The following is a 17,206-nucleotide window of genomic DNA, read 5'->3' as shown; positions in this document are numbered from 1 at the left end:
AGAAAATTCGGCTGAATACTATAAGGGCATTTCGATTCGATCGTATTAGGATGTCAATCAATTACTTTACAGGTACTTTGGCTTATACTGTAAGAGTACTACAGTTCTATAAGAGAACTTCGGTTCGCTACTATAAAGGTGCTTCAACTCGATACTATAAGAGTACTTCGGTAAGACATTATAAGGGAACTTCGGTTCAATACTACTTATAAAGATATTTCGGTCCGATACTATAAGATACTTCGATGTCAAAATAATATTTATGCTTAAGTTGTTTCATAGTATATAATACAGAGCATTTCATTTAAACACACTTCTATCCTTGAATGAAGACTTCTAGTCCTTAAGTTGTTGAATGCACGCGCCATCTTTATTGTTTGGCCTCTTGATTTATATGAGAAATTATTTTTCTGTTTTCTTTGAAATGACCTGGAATTTTAATGGTTTTATTTTATTGATTTTCTTTTCACGCTGTTTTCTTTGAAATGACCTGGAATTTTAAAGGTTTTATTTTATTGATTTTCTTTTCACGCTGTTTTCTTTGAAATGACCTGGAATTTTAATGGTTTTATTTTATTGATTTTCTTTTCACGCAGTTTTCTTTGAAATGAACTGGAATTTTAATGGTTTTATTTTATTGATTTTCCTTTCACGCTGTTTTCTTTGAAATGAACTGGAATTTTAATGGTTTTATGTTATTGAGTTTCTTTTCACGCTGTTTTCTTTGAAATGAACTGGAATTTTAATGGTTTTATTTTCTTGATTTTCTTTTCACGCTGTTTTCTTTGAAATGAACTGGAATTTTAATGGTTTTATTTTACTGATTTATTTTTCATGTTGTTTTCTTTTAAATGAACTGGAATTTTAGTGGTTTTATTTTACTGATTTTCTTTTTATGCTGTTTTCTTTTCAAATGAACTAGAATTTTAATGGTTTTATTTTACTGATTTCCTTTCCATGTCAACTTAAATCTCCCCCTGCTCACAAGGCAAGCTCCATGTAAATAGGTTTGAAAAAAATAATAAGTAAAATCAAAAATCATTAAAGTTTCCGTTCATTTGAAAGAAAAGAGACGAATATTTTTCCATATTCTCAATACCCTCAATAATTGGCATAAAGCGGCTAACAAATGTGTTTTCTGTGCCTGTAAATCAGTGTTCAACTTCCGGTGGAAGTGCTTAAAACTTGCGGACGACTAGCGGTTCGAATCCGACTTTAAACAAGCCGTTTCATTAGCCTTAATGTTCACAGATGTCTCAAGTTTTAATCAATCAATCAATTCACATAAACTATTGAAGAGTGCAAAATAAAAACCTATTCTCGACAGACTTCTGCTTCTTCCTGACACAGAACTTTCTGCTATCAATAAATTAGTCACGTGATCTATTGTAACCTATCATGAAACTAAATTTCCTCAGAGGCTTTCCCATGTCAAATTCTATTGTTTTGGTTATGATTTCTCTGTGCTTTCAATTTCATGAATTGGTGTAGTGATCGGCAAGCTACGGCCCAAGGGCCAAATGCGGCCTCGTAAAGGGTTCTATCAGATCCCGAAGATGATTCCTAACCTGACGAATGAAAAGTAGTATAGGATTATTTCGAAAGAGTTGTATTAGAAACAGCTTCACAGGTGAGCATTTAACTTCACTTCTAAGGATCAGTGCATCCCAGTTCTAATAAATTATAAGAAACTTCAATCATTAGTAGAGCTCTGTATTACAATATTTTTTGTAAATTGTAACGTTATTGATTTTAATAAATTATTTTGGCCTCTCTCAAGCTTTTTTCGCCCCCTCTTAAAAAAAAGTTTGCTTACTATTGAACTAGTTGAATTAATTTGCTTTTACGTCTGCGAGTTGAGTCAAGTAAAGTATTCATGGAAAACGTTGGCTTCTTACATTTGTTTACTAGCGTAGCGACAGCGGGTATTACCTTCTACATTTGATTGGTGGAAGGATTTAAGAGTTGAAATGAGTTTCAACTTGCGATGGTCAGTCCATAAAAAAAAATCTCTTTGCTAGTATTGCCCATCTTGTTAATTTAGAACGCATTTGAATTCTGTGTAAAAATAGGTATATATATACAGTGGCGGACCCAGAATATGGTCAAGGGAGGGGCTAAACCATAGTTTGCCGTTTTATCCAGTGTGAAGGAGGATTGAAGCCCATTTTATCCAGTGTATACCTGAGCGTCAAGGGGGGGGGGCTATAGCCCCTATAGCCCCCTTGGATCCGCCACTGTATATATATATATATATATATATATATATATATATATATATATATATATATATATATATATATATATATATATATATATATATATATATATATATATATATACTATTTCTCTGTAGTCTTCATCGACACTTGTCATGCAGCTGCTGCACTAACGTAGAGAACGTCTGTTCATTAAACTTTGTATTCTGCAAATAGAAGAATCGGCAGACGACAGTTTTATCTCTTCTATGATTACAAAACTTTTCCCAATTATCAACTTTTCCAAGGCAGGGAATAGGTGACATTCACTGTGTGTAAGATCCAAATCGTCAGGAGAATATTCAATGTGTTTCCAACCAAAATTATATGCACATGCTCCAAGTTATTCTAATTGTATGAGAATAAAGAAAATGACAATTGGATGAAACTTTCAAACTTCCTCCTGCTTATAATTTTGCAATTACGTACTCTTCTATTCATGATTATTATAGCTTTCTGTTTCAGAACTTGATTTGACTTCTATTTCTGTACAAGAAACCCGGATTCGATTGACAATGGAGCTCATTTTATTTGGATAACATGTTAAGTTGTAGGTCCATATCCTATAGAATCTTGGTGTTAAAAGGGACTTTAAATTACAAATCAAGCAACTAACCAACTTAACGTGAAGCTAGGTCTATCAAGATATTTCATTATACAACAAGAAAGCAAGAGAGGTACAGTTAGTTGCATATACAGTTAGATGAAACCATATTTACTGTTCAAATTTTCATGTAAACCATTAATCAGGCTTGTATGTAAGGCAAGTACCTTCACCGTAAAATCGAAACCACGATCATATTACAACATATTACACGATAATATTGTAACATATTACACTTGTAAACATCAACATATGCTTCTTATTTATATGAAACCACATGCTCTTCTTCTATAAGTTACTGAAAAAAAAGACGACAGAAATTATCGTCACTACTTGGGCATGTGATAGAAGAGAAACACAGCGCCACCGCTGCTCAAAAGAAGGTATAAAACTACGTGCATTGCCTCAATCGACAACAGTTTCGGATGATCAACTCCCTTCTCTTAGCTTGCCTGGAGTTCTGAGAGAACCCTAACATAAACCAAGCCTTCTAGCTTACCTGCAGCTTTGTGAAAACTCAACCGGTCTCCTAGCTTGCCTGGAGTTCTGAGAGAACCCTAACCTAAACCAAGCCTTCTAGCTTACCTGCAGCTTTGTGAAAACTCAACCGGTCTCCTAGCTTGCCTGGAGTTCTGAGAGAACCCTAACCTAAACCAAGCCTTCTAGCTTACCTAGAGCTTTGTGAAAACTCAACCGGTCTCCTAGCTTGCCTGGGGTTCTGAGAGACCCTAACCTAAACCAAGCCTTCTAGCTTATCTGGAGATTTGTGAAAATTCAACCGGTCTCCTAGCTTGCCTGGAGTTCTGAGAGAACCCTAACATAAACCAAACCTTCTAGCTTACCTGGAGCTTTGTGAAAACTCAACCGGTCTCCTAGCTTGCCTGGAGTTCTGAGAGAACCCTAACATAAACCAAACCTTCTTGCTTACCTGGAGCTTTGTGAAAACTCAACCGGTCTCCTAGCTTGCCTGGAGTTCTGAGAGAACCCTAACATAAACCAAGCCTTCTAGCTTACCTGGAGCTTTGTGAAAACTCAACCGGTCTCCTAGCTTGCCTGGAGTTCTGAGAGAACCCTAACATAAACCAAACCTTCTAGCTTACCTGGAGCTTTGTGAAAACTCAACCGGTCTCCTAGCTTGCCTGGAGTTCTGAGAGAACCCTAACATAAACCAAACCTTCTTGCTTACCTGGAGCTTTGTGAAAACTCAACCGGTCTCCTAGCTTGCCTGGAGTTCTGAGAGAACCCTAACCTAAACCAAGCCTTCTAGCTTACCTAGAGCTTTGTGAAAACTCAACCGGTCTCCTAGCTTGCCTGGGGTTCTGAGAGACCCTAACCTAAACCAAGCCTTCTAGCTTATCTGGAGATTTGTGAAAATTCAACCGGTCTCCTAGCTTGCCTGGAGTTCTGAGAGAACCCTAACATAAACCAAACCTTCTAGCTTACCTGGAGCTTTGTGAAAACTCAACCGGTCTCCTAGCTTGCCTGGAGTTCTGAGAGAACCCTAACATAAACCAAACCTTCTTGCTTACCTGGAGCTTTGTGAAAACTCAACCGGTCTCCTAGCTTGCCTGGAGTTCTGAGAGAACCCTAACATAAACCAAGCCTTCTAGCTTACCTGGAGCTTTGTGAAAACTCAACCGGTCTCCTAGCTTGCCTGGAGTTCTGAGAGAACCCTAACATAAACCAAACCTTCTAGCTTACCTGGAGCTTTGTGAAAACTCAACCGGTCTCCTAGCTTGCCTGGAGTTCTGAGAGAACCCTAACATAAACCAAACCTTCTTGCTTACCTGGAGCTTTGTGAAAACTCAACCGGTCTCCTAGCTTGCCTGGAGTTCTGAGAGAACCCTAACATAAACCAAGCCTTCTTGCTTACCTGGAGCTTTGTGAAAACTCAACCGGTCTCCTAGCTTGCCTGGAGTTCTGAGAGAACCCTAACATAAACCAAACCTTCTAGCTTACCTGGAGCTTTGTGAAAACTCAACCGGTCTCCTAGCTTGCCTGGAGTTCTGAGAGAACCCTAACATAAACCAAACCTTCTAGCTTACCTGGAGCTTTGAGAAACCTCAACCGGTCTCCTAGCTTGCCTGGAGTTCTGAGAGAACCCTAACATAAACCAAACCTTCTTGCTTACCTGGAGCTTTGTGAAAACTCAACCGGTCTCCTAGCTTGCCTGGAGTTCTGAGAGAACCCTAACCTAAACCAAACCTTCTTGCTTACCTGGAGCTTTGTGAAAACTCAACCGGTCTCCTAGCTTGCCTGGAGTTCTGAGAGAACCCTAACATAAACCAAACCTTCTAGCTTACCTGGAGCTTTCTGAAAACTCAACCGGTCTCCTAGCTTGCATGGAGTTCTGAGAGAACCCTAACCTAAACCAAGCCTTCTAGCTTACCTGCAGCTTTGTGAAAACTCAACCGGTCTCCTAGCTTGCCTGGAGTTCTGAGAGAACCCTAACCTAAACCAAGCCTTCTAGCTTACCTGGAGCTTTGTGAAAACTCAACCGGTCTCCTAGCTTGCGCGGAGTACTGAGAGATTCCTAACGTCAATTTCCTAAGCTTACATGAAGCTTTGTGGTTTTTCTTCCTGCCTAGCTTGCCTGGAGCTATGAGGGACATCAACCTCTCTTTGCTTGCCTAGAGCGCTAAAAATCCTAACCCACTTCCGTTCAGCTAGCTTGGAGCTTTTGGAAATCCTTTCGTTGGCTGTCTGGGCATTCAAACACCTATTTTACCCTAACTACTTAATGTTTTTTTTATTTGTCTAAAGACCATAATTATAGTAGGGATCTTATATTGTTTTATAACAAAAGCTTTCATAATAAGACAAGTTGTAAAGAAAACAAATCCCATGTGTAAATTGCTCTACTTTCTACTTCAACGAGATAATTTTACAATATATACAGAAAGCACATGTAATAGCCGCTTACCGACGAATGAACACACGTCAGCACCTTGAGATAAGTTTAGTTTGAACCCAAACAAAATCTCATAATGCAGGACCGCTTAACTGTGACACAGACCTTACGAAAATGTGTCATTCTTAAATATTGTATTTTTATTAAGGAAAATATTGTATAGGGAAAAGAAATGCATGTTTTGTGGATCGCACAATAATTACGAACAAATAGTCATCAAATCAGTTAAGTCTGTAAATTATTAGAGATTCAGTGTTGAAACCGAAAGAGGTACATTTATTACTTCTGGTTTCAATAAAGGGATAAGATAGGAGATCAAACCTGGTCTAGAGACGCTGAACCCATATGAAAAAAAAAAAAACCGCCATTCATTGCTGTTCTTGCTCTAACTCGATCCGAACTGAAGCCGGAAGTTAAAAGTTTTTTCTACTTCCGGTTTTAAATGAGGAATTAGGATAGGGATTGAATCGTGGGGAGCTGAATCCATATTAGGAAATTGCTTCTTGATATCTATTTTTATTCTATGGTGATAAACGTTGAAACCGGAAATGGTTGATTTCTACCACTTTCAGTTTGAATAGAGGATTAAGAAAGGTGATGGAACTTACTTTTGGAGTTATTGAATAAGTGGAAAAAAGCCATTTCTCGTTACATTTTACCGTTTATGCTCTGATACCTGTTAACTCAAAAGGATGAACATGCCAACAAACAGATGGCAGTCGGGGGAGCAAACTGTATCACCAGGGGCACAGCAGTCCCCTTGCTTCTCCCTGTAGCGCCGTCACTGAACATAAACTCTCTAGTGGGAACGCGGTGGCCCAGTGGTAGAGCGTTCACTTCTGGTGAATGAGGTCCTTGGTTCGATCCGAGCTCACACCAAGTAAACTTTGTGGTGAACAAACCCCGTCTGCGTGGGTTTTCTAAGGATTATCCCGTTTCCTCCCACTTTATTCATTCCACCATTTCACTTCATTTCTCATCATCACCACCTCCTTTAGCCTAGCCGGCATAACCATGTAACGTAAAACTTAAAGATTTCATTTCACTTCTTTTTCATAAACTTTCTATGAGACTTTCCATAGTATACAAGTCTAAAACAAAGTAGTAGATTGCCTGCAAAAAAACACTCCGTTGGTAACGCTGTGCAAGAGTGTTTATGTTGCTGCGGTGCGGACTAAAGACACAAAAACACACAAAGGAAATTGAGAAGGTGAAAACGCGGCAATTTCTTGTTCTCTTAATTTTGAGACTTGTTATTCATTTCACACTTTTGTGATGAAGCTTTTTGTTTACATACGAAGTACGCACATCCGACTGAACGGCAATGTTCTTCTTAGAATCTCTCGGGATAAACATGTAGCACATTGAGCGCCATGTATTGCTCCTGAAATCTTTGAGCAGTACATTAGTTTTAGTAAGCTTTATTACTTCATCAGCTGCAGAAGTTTCGCGAAATTATTCAGAAAATCTCATCCTGCCTAAGAGTCACTCTGTTGTTTCGTTGCGATTCTCACTTCTATATTACACGTATTTCAACGTTCATTAGCGTTTATTTGTGCCATTGAGTTTTAATCCTTTATAAAACTATGTTAACCTTTAAAGCAATGTTAAACTTCCCGTTGCTCACGACTCTGATAATGAGTTTTCTTGACATACGTTTTCCTTTTCTTTTCTTTCTTTTCTTACTTTCTTTCTTTCTTTCTTTTCTTTCCTTCCTTTCTTTCTTTCTATTCTTTTTTTTTTAATGAAGGCAACCTCAGTACATATTCTAAACAATACTCGTAAAATCCGTCTTTCTTTTTTGTCCACAACTTCCAATTATTCAAGAAAGCTACTGAATATGTTCAATTGTGAGAAATGAAATGAAATCTGTAAGTTTTACGTCCCGTGGTTATGCTGGCTAGGCTAAAGGAGACTATGATGATGAGAAATGAATGAAATGGTGGAATGAAGAAAGTGAGAGGAAACGGGAGAACCGCGAGAAAATCCACGCACACGGTGTTTGTCCAACACAAAGTTTACTTGGCACGAGCTGGGATCGAACCCAGGATCCCATGCACCAGAGTTAAATGCTCTACCACTAAGCCACCGCGGCCTTTTGTTCAATTTTATCAGAAGAATCTAACCAAACAATCAATAATAATAATAATAATAATAATAATAATAATAATAATAATAATAATAATAATAATAATAATAATTATTATTATTATTATTATTATTATTATTATTATTATTATTATTATTATTATTATTATTATTATTATTATTATTATTATTATTGTGAGGCCACGGTAGTTCATAGCTAGAGCGCTCACCTCTGATGCGAAGGGCCCTTGGTTCGATCATAGGCTATCTGAGTTTTTTGCGGACAACATCATGGTCCAAGGGTTTCGTCGGAGTTCTCCCGACTCTTCCCACATTCTTATTCCCCCGATTCTTTTATTGATTTTTATTAATCATTCGTCTTAGCCTAAAGCGCACAACCATGGGACGTTAAAATAGAATTTTCATTTCCAGCCTAGACTGAAGAACAAATGGCAGACATAATTGCCCTATTGCTGGTCCTAATATGAGTTCACTAAAGAACAACGAAAGTCTTGGACCCGAATCTGCTGCAGTTAAAGGCACGGCACCTCAACCTTATGATAAGTTCCATCGTGGCTATACTTGTCTTCCACGCGACTTCGTTTCCGGGCGAGAGCTCATTAGATAGCGGATCCCACGCTAACCAGTAGGTTCCGTCTCATAGCCTCGCTGCTAAAGGGACACTAAATTCCAATCCAATCCGATCAACCTTATGATATGAATGATAAGTCGAGTGAGTTGGGATTTCACAAAGCTCGACAGGTGTAAGTTTTTCTGAGTAAACAAAATTTCGTTGAGAACCTATGATCACAAGTTAAGTAATCACAAATTTCGTTGAGGGCAGTGAGCGCGTTGTATGTGTGAGTTCCATTGAGAACGGCATGTGCAAGGTTGTATAAAGTTCAAGTAAGAAGTTAATCTATATTATATCCAGGTTAAAAATATAGATATATTTTCGGAACTCTTCGGAACTGAAAATTCGGATCTCAACCATAGCAACATTCTTAAAAATTTAGGTGATTTTGCAGAGAAATCACCGTAAATTTTGCAGGTCTTTTACTAGAATGTATATTTCAGGTAATATTTCAGTAAATTTAGAACCATTATCCAGCATTTGACAAATAGCTACAATTTTGAGATATTTGAAATTGTTAATATACTTCTAGTAACTGAATCCATATTAAGTTATAACTTTTAAAAATATTGCTATTTTTTTCTTCTGGATTAATCGTAAAACAATTTGATGAGTTATTAAATATTTTTAGTCTAACATCTCCTAGTCTCGTGAAAGACCACGGAACAAATGGAGCCCGTTCCTTGCTGAAGCTTCTGCGCATGTCATCCTGAACGCCATTTACTCAGGTGCTTTGCGTCTGTTCTTATAAAAGGAAATTACAGTAAATTTTCTGGTGAAAATGTGGCGTTCCCGATATGCCCCGATTGCCAGATATTTCACCGGAAAAACTTTTTTTCTTAAGAGTCTTCATCGGCGAAATTAAAATACCGCCAATTTTACAGTAATTATGTGATATCTTCAAATAGATAAAAGATAATTGAAATATGGAACAAGAGCGCCCTAGACAATATTATCTTGCGTGAGGTACCGTTATCACAAGTCACCTAGCGGCTTTCCGTTTTCAGCTGTTTAGAAACGCGAAAATAAATGCCGATTTTCAAAATGGCTCGAAATCGAAAGCAGATAAGTGAGTCATGATAACGGTTTCACATGTAAAATAATATTGTCTAGGGCGCTCTTGTTCCACATTTCGATTATCTTTTCTCTATTTGAAGATATCACATAGCATAATTACTGTAATATTAGCGGTATTTTAATTTCGTCGGGATTTAGACCCTTAAGAGTGAAGCATTTTCTGTTGAATAAAACATTTGGCTTTCTGTCATTTTCAAGATCGTCGCCAAAATTCTTTACGAATGCTTTTGAAACTAACTGATTACGAGAAATTTTTATGTCATATTTTAGAATTACCTAATTAGAACAAATTTTGTAAGCTAAATCCTGTTATCACCTTGAAACTGATCCTTGCATACGCTCACGTCTTGAACTATAACTACTGAGATGATTTTCCGCAACACATAGCCCCACTTCTTGAGCTGCATCTAAAAGGAGATTACCATCATCAGGCCAAGTGGTCCATGAAGATAAATGAGTACGCTATACAAATGTCTTTCCATTCAGCAGATCGAAAATTAATTTTTATACATCTTTTCCCATTGCATAAGAATTGCCTATTAATCTTCATTCTACATGTATAGAGACGCACAAACGAAAGAAGAAGAAGAAAACAGTTGAAGTCAGTATTACCATATAATTTGTATACGAGATGATCGACAGAGTTCTTGGAATTAGAACTACGGTTTCGAACTTGCCCGCAGACGTGTTGTTTAACTCTGAAGGGTATTTATTATTTTAAAAAGAACATCTTTTTTTTTTAATCAATTGTAGGTCATTAAATAAATCTACAATTGTTAGGAGCTCCTTTTTGGCGAAACGGTTAGCGTACGCGCCTTTTGCGTGGAAGACCCGGACTCGATTCCCGGCAAGAGCTCATGTGGTTCGAATTCGACGTTAATCAGTAGGCCCACGTCTCATATAGCCTCGCTGCTGAACGGGACGCTAAACTCAAAATTAGCTCAACTTAACTTCTACAATTGTTAACTTTTAAAACTAAGTTTAGCGTGACTTCTGTCTTTAGCCAACTGGATCGAGTTTCTACTTTGTATTGCTATCCATCTTAGCATTCTCTTCCTATCTGCGCCTAGGTCTTCCTAATGGTCGTTTTCCGATTGGATCTTCAGTTAAAGCTTTGATGCGTTCCTAATTTCTTCCATTCTGGCTACTGTGATGTGCCCATTGTTAGGTTTTAAGAAAATGTCCATAAATGAGATATACTAATCGACAGGTTTGATTGAGCATAACAAAATTATATGGGTAAGTATAAATTCCCATGCAAAGTTTCCGCGAAAGCCGAGAGAAACGACATTGTTACAGTAAACCTACAAATTGTAATGGGTATTGTGCAATAATCACGACACTTATTATAAGATGAAGCTGATACTGAAGTACATTCTCATCAAAATGTTCATTGTGATACTACCAAGATGACACTACAATATGGTTAATGAGGTATAGGCTAAGATTATGATTAACTCTTAAGCTTGAACTTTTGTTTAATCATCACTGGTGCAAATCCCGGGAGGATGAGGGAGGTATAAATTCCCCCCAATCTTGGAACTGGGTGTGGTCTGCCCCCCCCCCAATAATCCGTTTTGAAATGTGTTTTTCGGGGGAGAAATGTGATTATTTGTGTCCGACTGCCACAAAGGAAAGTGAGATGAAATGGTTGTCCCTTGCTGTATAATATGCAACAAGTTCACCTCAGAAATCAGATTCATCTACCGTAACATGAGTCTCATCTTCCCACCTCTCAGAATAAGCCTCAAATCTGTCCGCCTAACAATGTTGAAGACAACTCTGCTCCACAGATCCTCCACAGCATTGTTTTTCAAACTTCATAAATATTTTGAACATCGCTTAAAAAAAAAAAAAAAAAAAAAAAAAGTATGGGAACGGTCTTACTCGTTCCCTCCAATGTTGAAGACAGATTTGCGCTGATGTTAAGAGTCTTCACTACAACGAAATTAAACTACCGCTAATTTTAGAATTTTTCTGGAATATCTTCAAAACAAATAAAAATATTCGAAAAGCAGAAACATAGTGAACTAGACAATACGATATTGCATTTGATACTTCTACCGCAATTCTATCTGTTTTTGGTATGTCGCTATTTACAGAACCCGCAAAAAAAAAAAAAAAAAAAAAAAAAAACTAAATCTATCTACAGTTGCAAATCGAAAGCAAATTAAATGAGTTATGATAACGGTATCACATGCAAAATCGTATTGTCTAGTTCACTACGTTTCTTCTTTTCGAATATTTTTATTTGTTTTGAAGATATTACAGAAAAACTCTAAAATTAGCGGTAGTTTAATTTCACTGTAGTGAAGACCCTTAATGAGGCACTATAGTCTAAGATTATGATTTACTCTCCAACAGGAACTTTTGTTTAATCACAATACGTATTGTCGAAAAATAATACATAACCCTACATCAGCCAATAAATAACATTAAGCTGATGCTGAAGAAAATTAAATGTTTCATGATAAATTCTCATGTGCAACTTTCGAGAAAATCATTTTTATGGCTTAAAAGGTATGTCGTTCGTTCCCCATCTGATGTAGTTCAGAGTTTTTTCTCTAATAAGTCATTTATATACAGGATGCCCGAGTAGTCCCTAGCCACTTCTGGGAAGAAACACTTGAAATGAAATCTTTGAGTTTTACGTCCCACGAATATGCCGGCTAGGCTAAAGGAGACGATGATGATGCGAAATGAATGAAATGGTGGAATGAATAAAGTGGGAGGAAACGGGAAAATCCCGATAAAACCCACTAACACGGTGTTTGTCCACCACAAAGTTCACTTGGCGCGAGCTGGAATCGAACCCGGGACCCCAAGCATCAGAGGTGAACGCTCTTCCACTGACCCACCGCGCCTCTAGGAGCACTTGAATTCAAGGATTTAGGATTTAGGATTTGGATTTCTGGGCTTTCGGCATCTAAGGCCATGTAGCCCTTCACGATTTGAGGGATGACGTCCCTCGGCGAGCACACAATCCGGGGAAAGGGAAGGAATAAAGGATTGGGAAAGGAAGGAAGCGGCCTGGGACCTATAAGTTAGGTACCACCCCGGCATTTGCCTGGTGTGAATGAGGAAAACCCAGGAAAACCTCATTCAGGGTGGCTGGCCTGAAAAAGCTGTTACACTTTTTCGACCGAGTGACCCCACCGGGAATCGAACCCGGGACCGCTCGCACCGAAGGCGAGAGCGTTAGCGACTACGCTACGCGGGGCCACACTTGAATTCAAATGAACTGTTTATAATGTCAAAGAAGGCACCGTAAGTCAACTAAATCACAGCAGTTGTATATAATCGCCATCCATATCCATATCCAAGCAGAGTTGCCCTCTCCATGGTGCACCTAAACACATGCAGCAACATTGCTGAGGTACTTGTACACACCGATACCGAAATGCGTTCACACAGGTGTCCCAAATATCTAATTTTCAGGTGTACAGGTGTCGAAACTCATCTCTGCAAGCTTTTAATTTGTAAATTCTTTATTCTCCATATGTTAACATCTTTCTCTCACTGTACAGTCATCTGATTCTTAAAAAAAAAGAAAAAAAAGAAAAAAAGAAAAGAAAAAAAGAGTTCGTCACCTGAATTCAACAACTACAGGTATGTTGCTCGCAGGTTCGACTGAGAACCTATGACTCTTATTATGCTTCAGAAAAATCACCATTTTCCTCAGAATAAAGATGCTGTCCGATGATTTATTTCTCCAATTGTAAGCTTGTATATGTTAATGTATTCCTCTCGGTCCCCATGTTTGAATCTCTCTTTTCTCTCCCCCCTTGGTTGTACGCAACCTGCCTTACTTTGTTGAATTTCTGGTTGCGGTATATTTTAGGATAAGTTTTTCTCAGGCGTTCCATTAATTGTTTTATTTTTTTAAAAAATTAAATAATTGTTATTTTTAAAAAATATGTATAAATCTTCCTTGAGAAAAGCTTTTTCGATTAGTAAGAACCGCATCAAAATATGCCCAACAATTCTCGAGATAATCGAGTACATACATACAAATATAAACACATACAAGTCAAACTGAGAACTTTTATTTATTTATTTATTTATTTATTATTTATTTATTGAAGTCAGTTAAAAAGATGTTAGCATGAGGCTAAATTCAGCTATAGAAGGAAGACTGAAACAATTTCGCACAACCGCTCTCACTAGAATTATCATGGTAAAGAACCCAGGTGTTGGTGAATTCTAGGCGCATGTGCGACTCCGTTAGCCCGGGCGGGCACTGACTTTATCTAGGATTAACCCATTCTGTGACCGAGAAGTCTCAGTAATGCGCAACTAAAACGCTTGTACATTGTACTTTCGTTAAAGCATCCGTCCGGTAGGCTTTCTGTATCAAGTCTGTGACAAGTATCTATGTCTCAAATGGTTCAAGTTTAGACTTGCGCTACACGAACGCTGTAAACACAGGGTTATTAACGCATCGTTAGCGCTAGCCGATTGGGGCAATGTCTACAATTGGATCAGCTGTACGAACGCTTTCAATGCGAAGCGAGAACGTGTTAACCTATTGTTGAACGTAATCAACGCATCTCTCGCAGAGTCCAATCAAAGTCTTTATATTTGTATCCTTCTTAACGAGCCTTCCACAAACTGACCATAATTCATCAAAATATTTCACTGACATCCTATAGTATTGGAAAAATGTATCATCGTGTTTCGTGCTCTACAAACATAAATCAAAATGGCCAGTAGAAAACCGATATGGCAACAAAAGACCAATTTTCTATTTTCAAATTTCCTGGTTACTTTCACTTCCTAAGCATTCAGTTACTAGGACAAGAGCACCTATACTTCCCATTTTCTCCGGGCGCATATTCACTACTGAGAAAATATAATTAATTTTGTTGCAAAATTTCAACACCAAGGCGTGTAAAACACGCCGTATAGTCAGGGCCGGCGCTAGTAGTTATGCTGCCCTGGGCGATACTTTCACATGCCGCCCCTTTAATCAGCAAACTTTATTTGGACAGAAGACGTTCAAGTATCACGAAAAAGTAATATGCCCCATTTAAAAACCTGTTCGAACTGGAAAAGTTAAAAAAGAAAAAAATTTAACTATTTCTCTCGAATTCTTACATAATATTTAAACGACTCCATACATGACACAATATTCAGTATGCTCGATTTCGCTGTATATCTGTCATGTACAGCAGCGCATACAGAAAATAAAATAAAAGAAGTATGCTTTAGTCACGACTAAGAATTTAAATTCTTAAGTTTATTTTATACCAAAAGATGTTTCCAATAGAGTATGCTGCATGAAGATAATATAGTAAATCAGATATTAAGGCAAAACTAAGTGATTAGCCTAAACCTTATAATGTACTAGAACACAATAGACAGACATACATTTAACACACCTTAATTGAAAGAAACTTTTCTTGTTTGTTATGAGTAAATTCCTTTTCACATTCGCGTAGTCCAATGTTGCAGCCAATTCATGTACTGTTGATATCATCGCTAGACTACTCAAGCGTGTTTCACACATGAAAGAACGTGTAGTTTCTAATAAGCTTAAGTTTCAAAAAACTTCTCCACTTACCACTGTTACCGGTAAGGTTTACAAAATCCTAAGTGCAACACTGGCATTGGGAGCAAAGTCATGTTCCTTAATTAATTTTAAAGTCTCTTTTGGTGAATATTTAGGCTTAATTATAGCGGATAACTCTTCTTTCAGTTCGTCTTTCAAATCACTGGGGTTAATATCTTTAGATTAATTCGTGTGTTAAAATGCTGGCAAGTTTAGTACACTTTTCAGACAAGTGGCATATCTTTAAGATTACTTACATCGTAAAGAAAATCGAAATACTCGCTGTTATGTTTAAGTTACTCAAACCTTTCTCTTAAAGCTAATAAAATCACGTCTAGAACTTTGTAATAAAAATCGATCTTGTATCTTGTTTGTGGATCTTCAATAGCTTCATCCTCTGCCTCGGTACTGAAACTGTCTCTTCTTTCGACTTCGAGCTTGCACTGTATTACCTAGCCGTGGATCATCCATATCTAATGCTGATGTCAACTCCATCGCATCAACTAAGTAAGATTGAAACTTTGCATCATTTCTTCTCCTCTCAAAGTATTCAAATACTTTTTCAAGAAACCCGACTCATCGAACACATGAGAATCAATGCTTTGGAAACTTGCTTACTATATTTATGTGGAGTAAAAAGACACACGAGATAACGAGTGAGCAAAGGAAAGTAGCCACGCAGCTGGTTTGCTATACACTGCATCGTGGGTGACCATTCTATCTGTTCTATTGTCGTTTTTTATTTGAAGTAAGGCATCAGGAACCTCCCATATTTGATATCTAAGTGGAGTCAGAGTATCAATTCGGTTCTCCCACCTTATGGTGCTTAATGGTTTTAAAGTGAGACTGCAAATATTTTCCTAAATAGTCATAAACTTTTTTAACTATACAAGAAGTGAAATGGTGTACTGAGATGCTCTGGCTACGTCGTTGAGACAAGATTTAGTGAACGACTGCCGCAACGAGCATAGAAGGCTCGGGAATTTATTTTTAAAATTCTCTTCTGAATATCTGAATGTTTGCCTTTCATATTGGAACCATTGTCGTATCATTGGCCCCTCATGTCTTCGATAGGAATGTTCATTTCCTTTAGCTGTTTAATTATTACTTCTGTGAGTCCTAGACTAGTGATGTCTGTTACCGGTACGAAACCAAAAAAGTGTTAACAATTTTTTACAAGGCATTCTCCATTACTGTATGTAATTTGTTGAAAATGAACGATTATTGTCATTTGCTCAGTAAATTGGTTAACAACTCGTTGTAGAACCTAAATATCTCTAGAAGCTGTAGTCCAGAATGGCCTGCCTCAAGTGGGAGTGTACCTTTTGAATACTTGAAGTGGAGCGTTAGAACATTGCTGAATAGAAAAAAATATATAAAAGAAACCTTGATAGTCCTATCCACCATAGCTGAAAATCTTATCTACGCTACTGCAAGGGAAATATTGAACGAGACACCTGTGGCTAGTAGTTTGATAATTGAAAATGAAGGAGAATGTTCCGAACTTCCTAAGTGAATATTATCTCGAATGTGAGTGAAGTAAGTTCAATTACATTCTCAGGTGAACACACTTTTATTTCTCCATGCGGGCCTATTACGAAGCATTATATTTTGATAGTATACTTTTCCTTTTCAAATTTTGCCGCCCATTAGACTTGCCGCCCTGGGCGATGGCACGGCTCGACCCCCCTCGCACTGACCCTGCGTATAGTATGCTTACGGCATTAGCGTCGCGTTATTAATGCTGCATATTTAGGGTCCGTATATCGGTCAAAATAATGTTCATCTTTCTGCTTTACTAATGCCACATTTACAGCGTCCAAATAGTCCACATCGTTGCTCGTTGCATTTTGATTGTTACTGTCAGCTTAGCAAGCGATTCTTACTCTGTAAAAGCTTAGAACCAACTAAAGAGAAGTTGACCGTTTACATAACCTTCTCCGGTATCAAGATATCCAGTCTCCTTACTTTCCGGGCAGGGCTCGTAAACTGTGAAAACATGTCTTGCAGAACGTGGGGGTTTTATATCCTCTTCTAGAACGACTTTTAGTGTTACCCCCGAACAAATATGTATATTTCTTCC

The 17,206-nt window shown here is 37.7% G+C and overlaps 1 protein-coding gene and 1 non-coding gene across 15 annotated transcripts in view; one reads left to right on the top strand and one right to left on the bottom strand.

Annotated features, from left to right (window-relative positions):
- LOC145670338 (uncharacterized) overlaps positions 1-17,206 on the top strand; it is a 493,290-nt gene that overhangs the window by 340,333 nt on the left and 135,751 nt on the right. The window lies entirely within an intron of this gene.
- Positions 12,720-12,794, bottom strand: TRNAR-UCG (transfer RNA arginine (anticodon UCG)). The gene has a single exon. It is a non-coding gene; the product is annotated as a tRNA-Arg (tRNA).

This window comes from Thermobia domestica, chromosome 14, assembly GCF_964235325.1.
Source record: "Thermobia domestica chromosome 14, izTheDome1.hap1.1, whole genome shotgun sequence".
NCBI lineage: Eukaryota > Metazoa > Arthropoda > Insecta > Zygentoma > Lepismatidae > Thermobia > Thermobia domestica.
This window is presented reverse-complemented; position numbering and strand designations above follow the sequence as displayed.